The 19,929-nt window shown below is 40.5% G+C and overlaps 1 long non-coding RNA gene across 1 annotated transcript in view; it reads right to left on the reverse strand.

Annotated features, from left to right (window-relative positions):
- The window catches only part of LOC119039831 (uncharacterized), a 30,564-nt gene that overhangs the window by 2,914 nt on the left and 7,721 nt on the right, over window positions 1–19,929 (reverse strand). The window contains exon 3 of the long non-coding RNA XR_005080699.2: window positions 726–821. This is a non-coding gene — a long non-coding RNA (uncharacterized LOC119039831). The remainder of the gene's footprint in view (window positions 1–725; window positions 822–19,929) is intronic.

Raw genomic sequence — 19,929 nt, forward strand, 5'->3', positions numbered from 1 at the left:
TTAACCTTTGGCATTTTAATTATGATGTGTCTTGCTATGGGCCTGTTTGGGTTAATCTTTTTTGGATTCTCTGCACTTCCTGGACTTGTATATCTATTTCCTTCACCAGAATAGGGAAGATTCCCATCATTATGATTTCAAATAGGTTTTCATTGCTTTGCTCTCTCTATCCTTTTTCTAGCACCCCATGAGGGGAATGATAGTATGCTTGAAGTTTTCCCATAGACTCCCTAAACTATGCTCATTTTTTGTATTCTTTTTTCTTTTTGCTGTTTGGATTGGGTATTTTCTGATATATTATCTTCCAAATTGTGGATCTGTTCCTCTGCTTTGTATACTCGAATATTCATTCCCTGTCATGTACTCTTCCTTTCAGTACATGACAGGGAATGAACAGTACATTTCAGTACATTACAGTGCTTCTCTTGGTAGCACTGAAAGCATGGGCTGGGGGCCTGGTGTGGAGCTGGGGCCCTTTGTTCCTCATGGAGGGCCTCCTCAGCCAAGATATCCCTTCCCACTTTTAACCACCATAGGTGGGTAAGGAACCAGCTCATTCTGCATCTCTGGTCCTCATACCAGTTTGCATGTGCTATCTTATGTATATCTTGAGTCACAAGACTGCTGTTCAGCTAGAATTTAGGCAGTTCTGAATGATGGTTCTTCTGTAGTTTAGCTGTAATTTTGATGTGGTTATGGAAGGATGCAAGTACCATTTTACCTACTTGGCCATTTTGACTGGAAGCCCCCCAGGTATGGATTTTTTTTTTGAAGTTGCAAGAGTCTAAAAGTCCATTGGCCCCCAAAGGAAGTTGGTTTGCCTAAAATAAAAAGCAAATTAAAATATTTTATTTAGTCTTGTTATCTAACTCATTTCTGCACATTTGAAAATCCTTTCTGTCAAAAAGATTTTAACTATGTTTTGTGGTTCTTTAGCAGCACATAAAATAATTTCAAGCTTTCAGCTTCATTCTCAGGGAACAGGCACCTTGCTATTTTCTGAAAGGTAGGCTGGTTCTTCCAGAGCTTTGGGAAATGTGGGGATTAAGGCATTTAAGGAAAGACTTTGGACCATGGTTAATCATTTACTTAATATGCACTCAGTGGGAAATATGTGGTAGATACTAAGCTGCATGAGAGTGTCTCTAGCTCTTTGCATATATGCTTATTAATGGAATATAGTTGTTTATATACATATGATTTGTTTAAGGCATCTTTGTTTGTGACTGAATGGGTGAATGACATACTCCTCACTTCACTTCCCTGAGTGGAGTGCTTGTTTCTCTGATAATTACAGTATTGAGAAACGTGTGCACTCGCTGCTTCAGCATAGTGCTCAGTGTTATGCATTTGTAACCTTATTTAATTTTCATAATAGCTGAGGGCAGTAGGTGCTATTGTCATTTCCATTTATTGGAATTGGGAGAACTGAGTCTTAGAGAAGTTGCCACTTTCTCAAATACCACAAGTTCAGGAGTTATGTTTCATTCACAAAGGCAGCACATTGCAGGAAACTAGTCAGAGGTTTGATTTGCAAGTAGATCCAAAACACAGCAGGATAATTTTTGCAGACATTAATACACATTTGCCTTTCCTGCTCTGATATATTTGCTCAATATTTCTTGTCTTGGGAAGATTTAATACAGAGCAGGAACTTAAAGGCTGTTCTCCTAGTTGATAAGCATATCCAGATTCATATATTCCCAACTCATAGCAGATTTTTAGGCAATATTGTTTTAAACATAATTTTTGTTATGTAGTTGACAGAGAGATTACTTGACAATTGTAATATTACAAAAGCTAAACTACAGATGCTGACATACTTGCATTTCTTCCTCCAACCCAGTTATTTCAAGTGGATGAAAATCTATTGTAAAATATATAAAACTGGCAATAAAATCAAGTGACACATCAGAACTATTATCAATACACTTAATTATTTGAAAAAATAAATAAAACTGAAATTGAACAATTAATGCTTCTGCAAATCTACTGAGATCATCATTATAAATACAATCAACATACATGCAAGTTTTGCAAAACAACTTCTTCAACTAATTTTTATTTTAATAATCTTCCTTTTGTTGCTATAGTAGAATTCTTTCTGCATAGTAAGTATTAGAATTTTTTAAGTAACTGTTGGGAACTGCCCTGCCTGGTTTCAGGAGCTGTAACCACACCCATGGCTAAGGCTGAGTGAATGACCTTCAGACCATAAGCAACTAAGGAGACAAAGCTTATTTCCCTGGCAGGAGTGCTGCCTCTGCTCCTCTTACTTCACCCTGCCTGGCCCCCAATGCTTGATCAGTTAGCCAATGATGGGTAAGATGCCTCAAGGGAGAAATGACCTAAGACAAGAAAGGACTTGGGAGCTACAGGGGTGATGGACCCTCGCCCCTTGGCTTTGACATAGCCTGAGTCTTCATTCTGTCTGGAAGAAGTCTCCTAATCTCTTGATTGCCTTACTTCCCCTACCTGACTTAAGCTGGAAACAATGCTAGTGGTGGGTGCAGCCCTTTGCTGGAAAGGGCAGGTCCCCTAGGGCGATCAGGCCTAAGAAAGAATATGTAAAATCCTGTGAAACCTGCTTTGTTTAGAATGCTCTCAATTAAATAAGGGTCCACGAAGGAAGTGAATTTGTTCCTCAAAGTTTTATGGCTCTTTAGCTATCCCACCCTGTCTCAAAATAGGCCCTCAGAGTTCTTTGAATGTTATCTATTGTTTAATCATTTCTGCCTGACAATGATAGATGAGCCTTATGGAACCACCCTGTATTCCTATGCAAATTGGATCCAATAAAAGCCTGTGAAGGCAAGGGTTGGGGTGCTCTCCTCTTGAGAGAGAAGTCAACCCATCTCTTTTCCTCCACAGGACTCAGTAGTCTGTGTGAATTTATTTTGTCTCATTCATATTGCTGTGGACACCACAGGCCGGTGTCCACATCAAGTAACACAACTGTGATTAATAGAGATAGTGCCATTAACCATGAAAGTTCAAGCAACTGGAAAAAAAATGAAATTATTTGTAATTTGACTAATGTCAAATTATAGAGGAATATTTTAAGTTTATTAAACATTTTTTAATGTGCTTGCAAATACAAAGCATTTCCTTTACTTTGTTCTTTGTCGAGTTTTACCTTAGGTTTTAAGGTTTCATGTTTGTTTACATAGGGCTTGGGTTTATCAAAATGGATAACATTTTGTTAATAAAGCTATGTGATATTTACATTTAGAAAAATAAGTTTTTTTGTTGCCCACAGAGAAGTTTGGGTTCTGTTTTACAAAAATGTTGGAACCTGGGCATATATTTCTAATGTTGTGTAGAGACCAGAATTCATTTTAGCCGGAGTAGAAAACTCTGCTCTAAGCTTCATAAAGTTTGAGTAATTTAAAGAAATATGAATATTGGTCATGTGGAAAACAGAAATAGATTATCTAAATTTGGTAATACTGAACATTTCAAAATGTGTAATTCAGGTGATTGTCCTTTTGTATTGTTTGCTAAGATAAGATGTTAATATATAGTCAATAATGAATGTAAATAAATATAATGAAATTTTGGTAAATTTATGACTCACTTGTGTCCCTGTGAAATTAGAAGGACTGGCAGGTGAGGGAACTTATGATACTGTGGAGGCACCATGAGATACGGAGGACAGACCTAGGCCAAGTTACTCTCAGCTTTCTTAGGCTTCCATTTGTTTATCTATAATGTGGGTCTGGTAGTGCCCACCTGGGGAGAATGGAATATATATAAATATTCGGTATCATTTTGATGTTGTTGTTATTATTATTCCAAATGAGAGTCTAGCCCAGGAGAGGCTATTACATCTAATAGCTATGTTACTTATTGATGCTCGGGTAAAACTATCATTTTTAGAATTGCACCCAATTCAAACAAATATAATGGGTCACTGAAGGCATTTGTTTATTATTGACAATTTACTGTTCTTAGTATTATACAAATTGAGGAATAGAGAGTACAGAAATAAAATGAAGTCACTGTATAGTCAACCTACTAAATTACTAAAATCAAGTAGGTTAAGGCATGAGGAAATATTTCTACTCATGCTTTGGTTTGCCTAGGAACTTAGAACTTTGAACTTTATACATCTTTGTCTATGTCTATATTATCCAAATCTCCTACAGATAACCCTATGATTTCCCTCTGAAGGACTAAGAAGAGAATGTTCATATCTCCAGATCATCTGACATACATTATCCACACCATTGGACATCTGAAAGATAATCATCTCAGATCATCCAGAGGCTAAGAATACAGGACAGATTCTTCCCCAAAATGTACTTTTTACTATAAGAACTCTCAACTTTTCTTTCTTCTTTGGAACACTCTGGGTGTTGCCTAGTTGCAATTTTGGCTTGTAAACCCTGTGACCCCTGAATTAATCTTTGTCATTTATTTCTAGCCAAAGCCTCCTGATTCATTTATGCATCCATCAACAAAGTGTATCCTTGATCAGATGACTTCAATGTACTTTTTATATTTATTTTTATAATATTTATTGATTATGCTATTATAGTTTTCACAATTTCCCCTTTTGCCTCCCTCCACCCAGCATGCCCTCTACTCCCTCAGGCAATTCCAATATTATTATCCATGACCATGGGCCATGCATATATGTTTTATGGCTACTCATTTCCTATGCACTACTATACATCCCCATGACTATGCTGTAACTCCCAATTTGTATTTGTTAATTCCATCACCTTTTTCACTCTTCTATCCAGCTATCATCAAAACATTTTCTGTATCTATGATTATGTTCCTGTTCTGTTTTTTTGTTTTGTTTTAGATTCAATTGTTGATAGATATGTAATTATTGCCATTTTACTGTTCATATACTTGATCATCTTCTTTTTAAAGAAGACCCTTTAACATTTCATACACTACTGGTTTGGTGACGATGAACTCCTTCAGCTTTTTCTTGTCAGGAAGCTCTTTATCTGTTTTTCTATTCTAAATGACACCTTTGCTGGGTAGAGAAATCTTGGTTGTAGGTTTTTGCTTTAGCTCACTTTGAATATTTCCTGCCAATCCCTTCTAGCCTGCAAAGTTTCTTTTAAAAAATCAGGTGACAGTCTTATGGGAGCTCCCTCATAGGTAAAGAACTACTTTTCTCCTGAAGCTTTTAATATTCTCACTTTGTCTTTAACCTTTGGCATTTAATTATGATGTGTCTTAGGGTTGGCCTCTTTGGGTTCTTCTTTTTTGGGACCCTCTGTGTTTCCTAGACTATATGTCTATTTCCTTCACCAAGTTACAGAAGTTTTCTGTTATATTTAAAAGTAGGTTTCTAATTTCTTGCTCTCTTTCCTCTTTCCAGAATCACCATGATGTTAATGTTGTTATACTTGAAGTTGTCTCAGAGGCTTCTTTCACTGACATCATTTTTTAAATTATTTTTTCTTCTTGCTGTTCTGATTGGTTGCCTTTGCTTCCATATATTCCAAATCACTGATTTGTTTCTTGGCTTCATGCACTCTATTGTTGATCCTCTGTAAAATGTTCTTTATTTTAATTAGTATACCCTCATTTCTGACTGAATTTTTTTATGCTGTTGAGGTCCTCACCAAGTTCCTTGAGCAACCTTACGACCAGTATTTTGTACTCTGCATCTGTAATCTACTAAGATTTCTTGTCTCAATTTTGTTTAGTACTTCTTCTGGAGTTTTGTTCTATTTTTTCATTTGGGCCAAGTTTCTTTGCCTCACTTTGGCAGCCTCCCTGTGTTTGTTTCTATGTATCAGATAGAACTGCTATCTATGTCTGACAGGCTTGGTAGAATGACCTTCTAGTAGTTGTCCTGTAGGGCTCAGTGGCATAGCCTTTTCTATCACCCAAGCCGTGTTCTCGTGTTTTGCTCCATGTGTGGGCTGTGTATACTCTCTTCTTGTAGTTGAGCCTTTTCTTCTTTCTTTTTTTCTCTCTTTTTAAAATTGTTGTTCAATTACAATTGTGTCCATTTCCCCCCCACCACACTCAACCACCCCAACTATAACCACTTTACACTATTCAGTATACTCCCATTTGGCTTTGCCCATGTGTCCTTTATACATGTTCCTTGACAAGCCTTCCCCATTTTCTCCCCATTATCCCTTCTCAACTCCCCTCTGGTCACTGTCAGTTTGTTCTTTATTTCAATGTCTCTGGTTATATTTTGCTTGTTTGTTGGCTTTGTTGATTAGGTCCCACTTATAGGTGATATCATATGGTATTTGTCTTTCACCACCTGGCTTACTTCACTTAGCATAATGTTCTCCAGTTCCATTCATGCTGTCTCAAAGGGTAGTAGAGCCATGTCCTTTTTTTTGCTACATAGTATTCCACTGTGTAAATGTACCATAGTTTTTTTGATCCACTCAGTTATTGATGGGCATCTGGGCTATTTCTAGCACCTGGCTATTATAAAATGTGCTGCTATGAACATTGGGGTGCATAGGTTCTTTTGAACTGGTGTTTCAGGATTCTTAGGGTATAATCCCAGCAGTGGAATTGCCAGGTCAAAAGGAAGTTCCATTTTCAGTTTTCTGAGAAAATTCCATACTATTTTCCACAGTGGCTGCACCAGTCTGCATTCCCACCAACAGTGCACTAGAGTTTCCTTTTCTACAAAACCTCCTAGCACTTGTTAGTTGTTGATTTGGTTATAATGGCCATTCTGACCTGTGTGAAGCAGTATCTCATTGTGGTTTTAATTTTCATCTCTCTGATGGCTAGTGATGTTGAGCATTCTTTCATATGTCTCTGGGCCCCCTGTATGTTCTCCTTAGAGAAGTGTCTATTCAGGACCTTTGCCTATTTTTTAATTGGATTGTTTCTCTTCCTGGAGTGGAGTTGTGTGAGTTCTTTATATATTTTGGAGATCAAACCCTTGTATAAGGTATCATTTGCAAATATATTTTCCAATATGGTTAGTCTATTTTGCTGATGCATTCTTTTACCATGAAGGAGCTTTTTATTTTGATGAAGTCTCATTTGTTTAGTCTTTCCTTTATGCCCCTTGCTCTAGGAGACATACCAGTGAAAATACTGCTGGGTGGAATATCTGAGATTTTTCTCCCTATGTTGTCCTCTAGGACTTTCATGGTATCACAACTTACATATAAGTCTTTTATCCATCTTGAGTTTATTTTTGTGTATGGCGTAAGGTGGTAGTCAAGCTTCATTTTTTTTGCATGGAGCTATCCAGATCTCCCAACACCATTTGTTGAAGAGGCTATTTTTACTCCATTTTATGCTTCTGCCCCCTTTGTTGAATATTTATTGACCATAGAGACTTTGTCAGTTGTATCAGTTGTAATCTCTCCTCATTCACTTCTGATTGTGTTTATTTAAATCTTATCTCTTTTTTCTTGATGAGCCTGCTCAAAGGCTTGTTGATTTTGTTTATCCTTTTAAAGAACCAGCTCCTGGATTTATTGACCCTTAGAATTGTGCTTTTAGTCTCTATGTCATTTAATTCTGTTCTGATCTTTGGTTATTTCCTTCCTTCTATTTGCTCTGGCCTGTCTTTGTTGTTTTCTCTCAAGTTCATGTAGATGTAGGGTTAGGATGTTCACTTGAAGTATTTCTATCATTTTTACATAAGCCAGTATCACTATGAACTTCCCTCTCAGGACTGCCTTTGCTGTGTCCCATAAGTTTTGGGTTATTGTGAGTTCATTTTCATTTGTTTCCAGAAACTTTTTGATTTCTTCTTTAATCTCATTCTTTACCCATTCATTGTTTAATAGCATGCTATTCAATCTCCATGAATTTGAGTGTTTTTGATGTTTTTCACTGAGGTTGGTTTCTAGTTTCAGTCCCTTTTGATCAGAGAAAATGCTTGACATAATTTCAATTTTCTTGAATGTGTTGAGGCTTTTTTTGTGTGTCCTATAATGTGGTCTATCTTTGAAAAATGTTTCATGTGTATTTAAAAAGAATGTGTATTTTGCTTCTTTGGAGTGAAAGGTTCTATATATATCACTTAAATCTATTCATCTAGAACACTATTCAATGCTGCAATATTGTTGTTAATATTTGGTTTGGAAGATATAACAACTTTTGACAGAGAGGTGTTAAAATCCCCTATGATGATTGTGTTGCTGTCAATATCTTTTTTATGTCCTCCAAGATTTTCCCTACATATGTGGATGCTCCTATATTGGGTGCATATATGCTTACAATATTTATATCTTCTTGATGGATTTTTCTCTTGAGTATTAAGTGTTCTTCTTTGTCTCTTTTTATGGCCTTTGTTTTGAAGTGCATTTTGTCTGATATAAGTATTGCTTCCGCCGCTTTTTTTTTTCCCCTGTTCATTTGCTTGGAATATCTTTTTCCAACCCTTCACCTTCAGTCTGTGTAGGTCTTTTGTTCTGTGGTGGGTCTCTTGTAGGCATCATATGTAGGTGTCATGTTTTCTTATACATTCAGTTACTCTATGTCTTTTGATTTCAGCATTTAATCCATTCACATTTAAGATAGGTACTTATTCATTGCTATTTTACCCCTTTGTACCTGTGTTCCTCTCTCTTTCACTCCTTTTTTTTTCTTTTCTTTTCTTAAGACAGAACCTTTAGCAACTCTTGCAAAGCTGGTTTGGAGGAAGTGTATTCTTTGAGGCTTCTTGTGTCAGGGAATCTCCTTATTTGGCCTTCCATTTTAATTGAGAGTCTTGCTGGATAAAGTAGTCTTGGTTGTTTTGTGGCAATCTGTCTGTGGCTGTTTCCTTCAGTTGTTAATCTATTCATTCTGCACTCAGTTGTCAGGCTTAAGCCCCATAGGGTGGGGAGAATCACTCCTTCAGTTGGGTCTATTGTTTCTCCTCAGGCTGCTGCTGCTTGGAGGCAAATGGTCTGCCTGAGCAGGATGGCTGCTGCCATAGGGGTGATGATTTCAGCAACAGGATCCTGGTGGCTACTCTCTTAGTTCTCTCCCCAAAGCCTCTGTCCACAGTCTCTCTTCAAGCATCTCTAGTCCACTCTGCCCCACCTTTGCCAGTGATCTACTGTCTGTGGATGACTCCCTCAGTTGTTAATCTAGTCATTCTGCACTTAGCAGTCAGGCTTAAGCAGGAAAGAACCAGAACAGAGTCTCTTATGGGGTCAGGGCTGTTGTTTTCACTCAGGCTGCTGCCAACTAAGGGAGTGGCCTGCCTGAACAGGATGGCTAGTGTGGAATGTGGGATGACTCACCACTGGGATCCCAGCAGCTACCCTCTCAGCTCTCTCCCCAAAGCTTACATCCCCAGTCTTTCCTCAAGCATCTCCAGTGCACTCTAACCCCACCATTGGCTAAGCTCTGGGTAAGTGGCTACAAATAAAAATTTGTGCATTGGCTCCTTAAATGGTTCTTTGTGTCTACAGTTGTTCTTCTCTGGCAGAGAGCAACCCTGCCACTTTTTACCATCAGTTGTTATGTGTGTACTCTTTGGGCTCTGGTGCTCTAGGCTGGGGATCCCAGCTTAGGGTTTAGACCCCACACTTCTCAGAGGAATCCAAACAGTTGCTTAATGATCCCTCTGGTGCTGCTGCCTGTGGGCACCTAGCCTGCCCTCACAAGTCTCCACTGTACTCCTTCCCAGTCAGTTAGTACTGAAGCTGATTATTCTGTCTGTCCAAGGTTATAAGGCTTCTCTCACAGTATTGTTCAAGTCTTTTTTCCAGGTGATCTCTCCACAGTTTAGTTGTATTTCTAGATTGGTCCTGGAAGGAGGTTAGTGTGGCTTCCATTCACTCCTCTGCCATCTTGCCTCCCCCTTGTTATAGTTGAGCCTTGATTGCTGTTGGCACATCTGAGGTCACCCACCACCTATGTTCTGCCCAGGATCACATGGCATAAGCTACAAAGTGATCTGCAGATGGCTTCACCTTGAGCAGAAAATGAGCAAAAAGCCACCCAGTGAAGACAAAAAGCTCACTTATTAGCTGCAGCTTTAAGTTCTACACTACATCAAGGTCATTCAGCCCCTGTATTACAACAAACATCAAAGAGACAATGTTATTACAACAGGAAGGAAGGACACCAAAAGAAAGAGGGCCCACAACTGACTCAAGCTCTACTGCCTCCTACACCATGCCTCCTTTACAAGAGAGAAAGCCATTGGAAAAATGAGTGTCCTGAACTCATTCTGAATGGAACTCAGTTCTGAATGGAACTTAGTACCTCAAAACCAATGATGGTTGAAAAACCTGAGAACCGACAGTGTCTGAGGCATCCTACCACCCCACTGATCATCTAACCACCATGACAGAGAAGACTGGTGACCCTTGATGTGGCATGTAAGCCCATTAGATTCTTTTTAAATATTTTATTTATTTTTAGACAGAGGGGAAGGCAGGGAGAAACAGATAGGGAGAAATATCAAAGTGTAGTTGCTTCCTGTGCACCCCTAACTGGGGACACGGCCCACAATGCAGGCATTTGCCCTGACTGAGAGCCCAACCAGCAACCCTTGGGTTTGCAGCCAGAGTTACACCAGCCATGGCACCCATTACATTTTTATTGGACACAAGCTTGTTTACTCTTCTCTGACTTACTCACAAGGTACACTTTCTACCAAAATCTGTTTGATCACTGGGGTTAATGGGCATCCTCAACACTACCATTCCACTCAACACCTTGGCTGCAGTCAAAGGAATCTGACTTTCAGTCATGCCCTTCTTGTAGCTCTAGGTGACACATCCCCTTATTAAGGAGGGACAGCTTGTCTAGTCTAGGAACTACCATAGCCCTATGAGTATTGTCAAGGAAGATAATGAACCCTCATTGTTTTTTTTAAATTTTATTCATTATAGTATTAAAGTTGTCCTGATTTTTTCCCCTTTGCACTGCTCCACCCAGCACCCCCCACTCCCTCCAGCAATCCCCACACCTTTGTTCATGTCCATGAGTCATGCATATAAATTCTTTGGCTACTCCATTTCCTATTCTGTACTTTACATCACTATGGATATTCTATAACTATCAATTTGTACTTCTTAATCCTCTACCTCTTCATGCATTCCCCCAAAGTCCCCTCCCATCTAGGAACCATCAAAATGCTCTCTGTATCCATGATTGTGTCTCTATTACTTTTGTTTGCTTAGTTTGTTCTTTAGATTCAATTTTTGATAGGCATGTTCTATTGTCATTTTATTATTAATAGTTTTGATATTCTTTTCTTTATATAAGTGCCTTTAGCATTGTATAATAACGGTTTGATAATGATGAACTCCTTTAGTTTTTTTCTTGTCTGGGAAGCTCTTTATTTGCCCTTTGATTTTAAACTCTATCTTTTCTGGGAGGACTTCCGCCAAGATGGAGGTTTAGGTGGATGTGCCTTGCCTCCTCACACAACCAAGTTTAGGGACAACTAAATATTAGCATCAGAAAACACAACCAGAACACGGAAAACTGAACTTTTCGGAAGTCCGCTAACAACAAATTCTTCGGCCCGACCGGTAAGGGGCGAAACCGGCGTCGGGTGAGGAGTTACAAAGGAGAGCTTGATCGACACGGGCGCGGAATCCAGACGCGCGAATCCAGTCGCACGGGTTCCAAACCCAGGATTGGACCTAGTGAGCGACCGAGCGGCCCACCGGGTGAGCGACTACGGAGGAGTCAGTGGGGAGGCGGTGGCAGCGAGTTGACTGTGGTTGCCCGGTTGCGCACGGGTGAGGGAGTGAGCGGTCGGACCGGCGGCGGCACCGCCATTTCCCGCTCTGACCACGCCCCCACATACAGCGTCACAACCCAGCGACCTGGGACTCCAAAGCGCCGCTTCTCTCACTTAAAGGGCCAGAACAGACCAAAAATGTTGCAGGGGGACCTCAAAGCCCCGGAGATAAATCTAAGTGACGAAGAAATAGCAAATCTCTCAGACGCACAGTTTAAAACACTGGTCATCAGCTTCCTCACAGATCTGGTGGACTATAGCCACAAATTAGAGAAACATATGAAGGCTAAATTAAGGGAAATGAATGGAATTCCACAGGAAACCCATAGAGATGAAAAAAAAAAAACTGGGACTCAAATCAATGGAGTGAACCAGAAGGAAGAAAAAAATGATCAATCAGAAAGGAATGAAGATATAAGAATTCAGAAAAATGAGGAGAAGCTTAGGAACCTCCAGGACATCTATAAACGCTCCAATATCCGAATTATATGGGTACCAGAAGGGGGAAAGACACAACCACCAGTGGAAAAACTATTTGAACAAATAATAAAAGAAAATTTCCCCAATCTGGCAAAGGAAACAGACTTCCAAGAAATCCAAGAAGCCCAGAGAGTACCAAAAAAGTTGGACTCAAGAAGAAACACACCAAGGCATATCATAATTACATTAGCCAAAATTAAAACGAAGGAGAGAATCCTAGAAGCAGCAAGAGCTAAGGGGACAATCACCTACAAAGGAGTCCCCATCAGGCTGTCAGCAGATTTCTCAAAAGAGACCTTACAGGCAAGAAGGGGCTGGAAAGAAATATTCCAAGTCATGAAATTTAAAGACCTACAACCAAGATTGCTCTACCCAGCAAAACTTTCATTTAGAACGGAAGGACAGATAAGGTGCTTCTCAGATAAGACCAAATTCAAGGAGTTCATCATCACCAAGCCCTTATTATATGAAACGTTAAAGGGACTTATCTAAGAAAAAGAAGTTAAAGAAACATGAACAGTGAAAGGACAACAAACTCACAGTTATTAACAACCACACCTAAAACGAAAGCAAACTAAAAGGACAGCTAGATCAGGAGTGGAAACATAGAAATGAAGATCTCAAGGAGGGTTAGCAACAGGAGAGTGGGAGGAGGAGACGGGGAGAGAAGGTACAGAAAACAAGTAGCATAGACAGTAGATAGAAAATAGATGGGGGGGCAAGAATAGTATGGGAAATATAGAACCTAAAGGACTTGAGACACATGGACATAAGCTAAAGGGGGGTAATGGTGGAGTTGGGGGGGCAGGGTGGAGGGGAATGAGGGGGGGGAATAGAACAACTGTAACAGCATAAACAATTCAAAAAAAATAAATAAATTTATTAAAAAAATAAACTCTATCTTTTCTGGGTATAGCAATCTTGGCTGTAGGTCTCTGCTTTTCATGACTTTGAATATTTCTTGGCAATGCCTTCTAGCCTGCAAAGTTTCTTTTGAGTAATCAGATGACAGTCTTATGGGAACTCTCCTGCAGGTAACTAACTTCTGTTACTGCTATTAAGATTCTATTTATCATCAACCTTTGGCATTTTAACTATGATGTGTCTCGGACTGGGCCTCTTTAAATTCATCTTGTTTGGCACACTCTCTCTGTGCTTCCTGGACTTGCATGTCTATTTCCTTCACTAAATTAGGGGGAAAAAATTTCATTATTTTTTAAAATAGATGTCCAATTTCTAGCTCTTTTTTTCCCCTACTTCTGGCAACCCTATGATGTGAATGTTGGACATCTTAAAGTTGACCCAGAGGCTGCTTACACTACCCTCATTTTTCTTGGATTGTTTTTTCTTTTTGGTGTTCTTATTGGCTGATATTTGCTTCCCTTATGTTCCAAATCATCGATTTGATTCTCAGCTTCATCCACTCTACTGTTGTTTTTCTGTAAATTGTTCTTTATTCAATTAGTTTATCCTTTGTTTCTGACTAGGTCTTTATTACACTGTTGATGTCCTCATTAAGTTCCTTGATCATCCTTATAACCTGTGTTTTGAACTCTGTACCTGATATATTGCTTATCTCTATTTTGTTTAGTTCTTTTTCTGGAGTGTTGATCTCTTCTTTCATTTGGGCCATGTTTCTTTGTGTCCTTGTTTCAGCAGCCTCGTTATGTTTGTATCTATGTATTAGGTAGAGCTGCTTTGACTATGTGTCTTGGTAGTATGGCCAAATGTAGTAGGTTTCCTGTAGCATCCAGTGGCATAGCCTCTCTTATCACACATGCTGGAACTCAAGGTATACCCTTTGTTTGTGCTGAGTGAAACCTCCTCTGTAGTTGAGCCTTGATTGATGTCGGCAGGTCAAATCAGAAGGATTTACCCAGACCAATAAGAAGCAAGGACTGGCTGTCACTACAGACCACCAACATCTGCCCTCTGTGGAGGATCAGCTGTGCAGGGGTAGGGTGATGGTGATGCTTTGACATGGTCTGTAGCTGCCCACTGGGTGCCCAGAACTGGGATTTCCCATGCAGGGCAATGTTGGTGCCCAACTGTGTTTTGCCTGGGGCCACCACAACTGAACTATAAAGCAATCTGAAATGACAGCTACTTGTGATGTTGTCGGAGATTCTCAGGCAAAGCCAAGCTGTTAATGTAGGCTGAGTGCTGTTAGTGCTGGGCCTCAGTGGGCCTGGAGCTCACTGAGGACCATTGCTGATTGTTTGAAAGTATTTCAGGAGTTATGAAGAATGAGCCAAAACCAGACACTTATGTGGAAAAGCGGCATGGGTTGGTCCATTGTTGGGTGTTAACCAGGTTGATGGAGTCTCAGATATGGCACCAGCTTGCAGGCTTTGTGGCTCTGTTGGTAGAGGGTTCAAAAAAGGGACAATGGCCTCTGCTTACCTTGAAGCTAGACAGGCACTCTCCCTGTGTGCCACTGGTGCCTTTCAAACTGCTACTCTAGTGCTGGAGCTCAGAGGGAGTGAGTCTTATCGGTGAGTCCAAGTGTAGGTTCTTAAAGAGGAACTGCTTGGGGCTCTAGCAATTCTTCCACTGACCAAATCCCATTGTTTATTTGCAGCCAGAAATTGTTGGGAGCTGTCTTCCTGCCACTGGAACCCTGAGCTGGGAAGACTGCTATGGGCTGGGTCTCCTCACTCCCAAGATTTTATCCAACCACACATGAGTATAGGATCAGCCCATTCTGTGTCTGCGCCCCTTCTCCAGTCTGTATGAATGTGATTTCTTTAATTCTGTAGTTTTCAGATATTTATACTACTCCATTTCTGAAGGTTCTGAGTGTTGGTTGTTCTATATAGTAGTTATAATTTGGATGTGGTTGTACAAAGAGGTAAGCCAAGCCTCCTTGTGCAGCAATCTTGACAGGAAATTCTGAACCCTCATTGTTATGCCTGATGGCCAATCTAACTTCTCACCCTCAACAAGAAATTAATAATATTTCAGAATCTGCCCCCATCCAAGTCAAACCCAAGGCATGGAACACTAGAACACTAGGCAGGGCATCAAATGTACCTCTTATCAAGATATCTATAAATCAGGGGTAGAGGTACTCTATCCTAACAAAAGAGGTTCAGCTTCTCACTGAAAAAAGATTTAAAGCATGAGCTTCTCAGGTCCTACCGGTCAGGCCCCATGCAGTACCCCTGTTCTCCCAATACAAAAGCCAAATGGAGAATGCCAGTTTGTGCAAGAGCTAAGGGCTACAAATAAGGCTTTAATGCCAGTCCATCCTATAGTTCCACCCCTACACTATCTTAACTCACATCCCAGGAGAAGCCAAATATTTTACTGTTAGATTTAAAGGATTTTTTTCTGCATCTCCCTTTATCCTGACTTCTAGCACTGGCTTGTGCTTGAATGGACTAACTCCCAAACTATGAAAATTTGCCAATATACATGTCTGTGCTCCCTCAGGGCTTTAGAAAAAGTCCCCACTTTTTCTTGTTTAACAATGCTTTAGTCAAGAATTTAAGAGAACTCCAATTAACCAATGAGATCTTCCATAGTATGTTCATGACTGATTTCTAGTACTAACAAAGAATAGTCAGGTAAAATTCCATTCTGGTGTTCAACTTCCTCACAGATAGAGGATATAAAGTCTCTCCTGAAAATTCCCAAATAACCTCCCAGCAGGTACAAAACTATCACACTTAGGTACCACAGGAGTCCAGACCCTGTCACCCAAAAGACAATGGGCCACACTGGCTCCCAGAGTCCCACAAAATAAACAACAGCTTCAAGAATTTTCAGGAAAAGCCTGCTTCTGCCACTTATGGATACCAGGTTTGGGGCTAATTGCTAAAACTCTATATGAGACTTTAAAGGGAGATGTCAAAAGACTTATAGCCTGGACACCTGAATGCCACCATGTGTTTGAGGGATTAAAAGTCAAGCTCAGCAGTGCACCTACACTGGGGCTGCCAAATCTACAGAAAAAATCAATCCTACCTATAGCAGAAAAACACTGGGTGCTAAAGAAATAGCACTGGGATTCCTCACCAGATATTAGGCCTGACTTCAAGACCACAGCTTACTTTCAAAACAATTAGCTCCTATAGTAGCCAACTGCCCACATTATTTAAAAGCCATAGGTGCCACTGGTCTCCTTGTAGGAGGGGTCAATAAACTTAACCAGGGCAGCCATGAGAATATAAACCCCCCATCAACTACAAGCTCTGTTAGAAATAGAGGGACATCAATGGTCATAGTGAGATGGTTAAGTAAATACTAGGCTCTCCTCCCTGACTCTCCTGAATTAACCCTGAAGGTTTGTCAAATTCTCAATCCTGGCAGCCTTCTGCCAATAAACACAGAAGCCCAGGCCACACACCAGTGCATAGGAACTACTGAACAAGTATATCCAAGCAGGCTTGACCTAAAAGATGAAGCTTTACGTAAACCTGAAGCAGAATGGATTACTAATGACAGCAGTTTCATACAAGGTGGGGCCAGAAAGACCAGGTACCCCACTGTTAGTCTTTAGGAAGTAATAGAGAAAAAAACCTGGCCCCTACTACTTTAGCCCAAAAATCTGATCTTGTAGTATTCTCTATGGCCTTAAAAATGGGGGGGGGGGGAAACCTTCCAATTTACTGTATTTTGTCATGTTTAATGTGCCCTGTTTTGTCCAAAATTTGGGGGAAAAATAAGGATGCACATTATACATAGGTACAATGATTACATACCATAGGAATAGTAATCCTGTGGATAATGCACACAAAATGGGGGTACACATTATACATAGCAAAATATAGTAATATCCATACTGACTCAACAGAGGACTTTGAACAGCAAAACTGCCCCATGAAACATAAACAAATTTCAGAACTCTTGACAGTTGTACACTCCCCCCCCAAATTTTTATAATACAGTGCCAGGACCCCCAAAAGGGGAACACAGATAGAATCTAAGTCAATACACTGGCAAGTCAGGCAACTAAGATAGCGGCTTGGTCTTCATCAATCACCCTAGAGACAGCCCCCAGAAGTTCCCCCTACTTCCCTCAGCCCCCAGAAGTTTCCCCTACACCACTGAGGAGGTCTCTTGGGCCTTAGAGAATGGGTTCTCTAGAGACTGGGCCAGCTGATATCAAAGAATATGCTTTTATTAACACAGAAATACATCAAAATACTATAAAGTTTTCATAAAATGAGAAAGAAAGTGACCCTAGTATGTGTGATGTCCTCTAAAAGTAACCCCCAGAGTGGCGTCCCTCCTCCTCCCCTCCAGATACCAACACAACAGCCAGGAACATACTCTGGAGAGGATAAGCAAATTGGTTATGGTCAGATGTCACCTAAAGCTGGATTTAAATATTTACTAGTATTTGTAGACACTTTCACCAGATGGACTGAAGCCATTCCTACCAGAACAGAAACAGCTACTGAGGTGGCCAAGTACTTACTAAAAGAAACCTTACCTAGGCTGGTCTACTAAGAAACTTACAGAGTGACAATGGACCCCCTTTAGTAGCCAAGATTACACAATGGCTGGTTTAAGCTTTAGGAACCAACTATCACTCATACTCATCATGGAGACCTCAATCCTTGGATAAGGTAGAAAGGGCTAATCAAACCCTAAAAAGGACTCTAGTCTATCTTTTCCACAAAACCTCAAAGTCATCGGTGCCTGTCACCTTTAGGTCTCATGAGAATGAAAGCTGCACCTAAAGGAAAGTTTCGAGTTAGCCCCTTTGAACTCACCCATGGCAGGCCCTTTCTCAGATCTGACCTGCTAATAGATGAGGAAATCCTTCAGCTGTTGTTTTACACCATGAACCTAGGACAGGTTCAAAAACATAACAGGAATAGAGAAACAAAATTCTGCCTGCCCCCAATAAAGACTATCAACACAATCAGTTTAAACCTGGAGACATTATCTATTTAAAAAGCAGGAGGGAAAACTGTCCTGAGTCCCAACTACGACTCATGTGGAAAGCCAATAGTAGACACAACTAAGCACCCAAACTGCAATAAAGCTCACAGGAATAACCAGGTGGGTTCACTTGTCTCAAATTAAACCTGGTTCTGGTGAGTCCCCACAGGAAACATAGTCTGAGAACTACTCATGTGATCCTATGGAGGACCTAAGCTTCTCTTCAAAAAACAAAATCCTTCCCAGGCCAGTGGGCCTCAGTTAGTTAGAGCGCCATCCCATAACTGAAAGGTTCTGGTTTCAATTCCTGGTTGGGGCACATGCCTAGGATACAAGTTCAATTCCTAGTCCAGATGCAAACAATTCCCAGGTTGGGCACATATGGGAGGCAACCAATCAATACTTCCTTTTTGCATTGATGTTCCTCCCTGTCTCCTCCTCTCCATTCCTCTCCCTCTTCCTCTCTCTAAAAAACAATGAATAACAATGTCTTTGGGTGAGGATAAAAACCAGCCTGTTACAGATAAATGATATAATAGCTAAGCCTTAATATAATTATCTTTCTCATATTTCTGATACTCTTTCTACTAGCCTGTTGATACACGCAGCCTCCTCTCCCAGAAAAGAAATTTTTCTGTCCCCGTTGGATTTAATGCTTCTCAGATAAAATCTCAGGTGTTCCACTCCCCTAACGATCTTGTCAAATTTGTCACCTCTGGGATACAACAAAACCAGGTCAAGATGATGACACTTTAGAGATTCCGGTCCATCCCTACTTCAGAAGAGTCAGCCAATGGCCTCTCTGCTCCAGTCTCACATCCCATTCCCTTGACCCCCTTAGATCAGGCAGGGACAGACGTCCATATCCTACATAAGCCAGGACCATGACCTTGTTAACATAAATCACTTGCTGAAGACAAACTGTCCTCCCTCATCAACCCTAAATGATCTGAGGGATTGAAGTCTCTAATGGAGCAATGAAGCAAAATAGTAAGAAGCGAGGGAAATTCTTTGACTAGTGAAATAAGGGAGACAGAGAAAAAAAATCATTAAACAAGGCCAAATAATTTGAGCAATTTATAGCCAGCTAATGAATCACACAGTTTCATTTTCCCTAACAAAGGACACTTAGGAGCAAATGGCTTACACAATACAGACCCTCCTGGGGAAGACTGGCCTTGGTCCTGGCCCCTCTACAATGATGTTCTTTAAAAATACAACTGACCAAAATAACCCCTGGCCCTTCTATACCCATTGCGATGAACAGTATATTGAAGGAAACATCTGAAAATCTAATGAATATTCTTTTAAAACCCTCCTGAGACCTGCACTAGAAACCCAGCTGGCCAAAGAAACATAAAAGCCTCAGGACAAAGCAATCATGCTGTGCCCTCTCTGGAGCATCCCCATCCCTCGTATTTCTGCTGTCTTTTTCCTGAATTCTAAGTGACCCCATGAGACTTGCAACCAGAGGAGCAGTGGGCAGGAGCAGTGGGCAGCAGCAGTTCTTCCTAGGCTAGCCCCCTAAACCTGTCTCCAGGGCCCCCCTTTTCTCTGACTGTCTCTCTCCTGTTGCTTCTTCTGCCTTCAGCCCTTCTTTTGTTTCACTGTGCCCAGCTTTAACAAACAGCTTTCAAAATCAACTGGACTCATGTTGTGGAATGTTTCCTACATGAGGTCAAGAACCCACACACTACCGGTGGGCCTAAGGCACACAGCACACCTGTTCTGGACCCAGACCCCATCCAGTGACAGAGACATGAGGAAAGGAGAAAGGACCTTGGAATTCTCAGTCTGGAGGAAAGGGGCTTTGGGCAAGCTGCTTTTCTTTTTTTTTTTATTTTAATTTCCCTATTTGTAAGATAGAATAGGTTTTAGATAATCCAAACAGA

This window comes from Artibeus jamaicensis, unplaced genomic scaffold, assembly GCF_021234435.1.
Source record: "Artibeus jamaicensis isolate MK-2021 breed Jamaican fruit bat unplaced genomic scaffold, CSHL_Jam_final contig_866, whole genome shotgun sequence".
Lineage (NCBI taxonomy): Eukaryota > Metazoa > Chordata > Mammalia > Chiroptera > Phyllostomidae > Artibeus > Artibeus jamaicensis.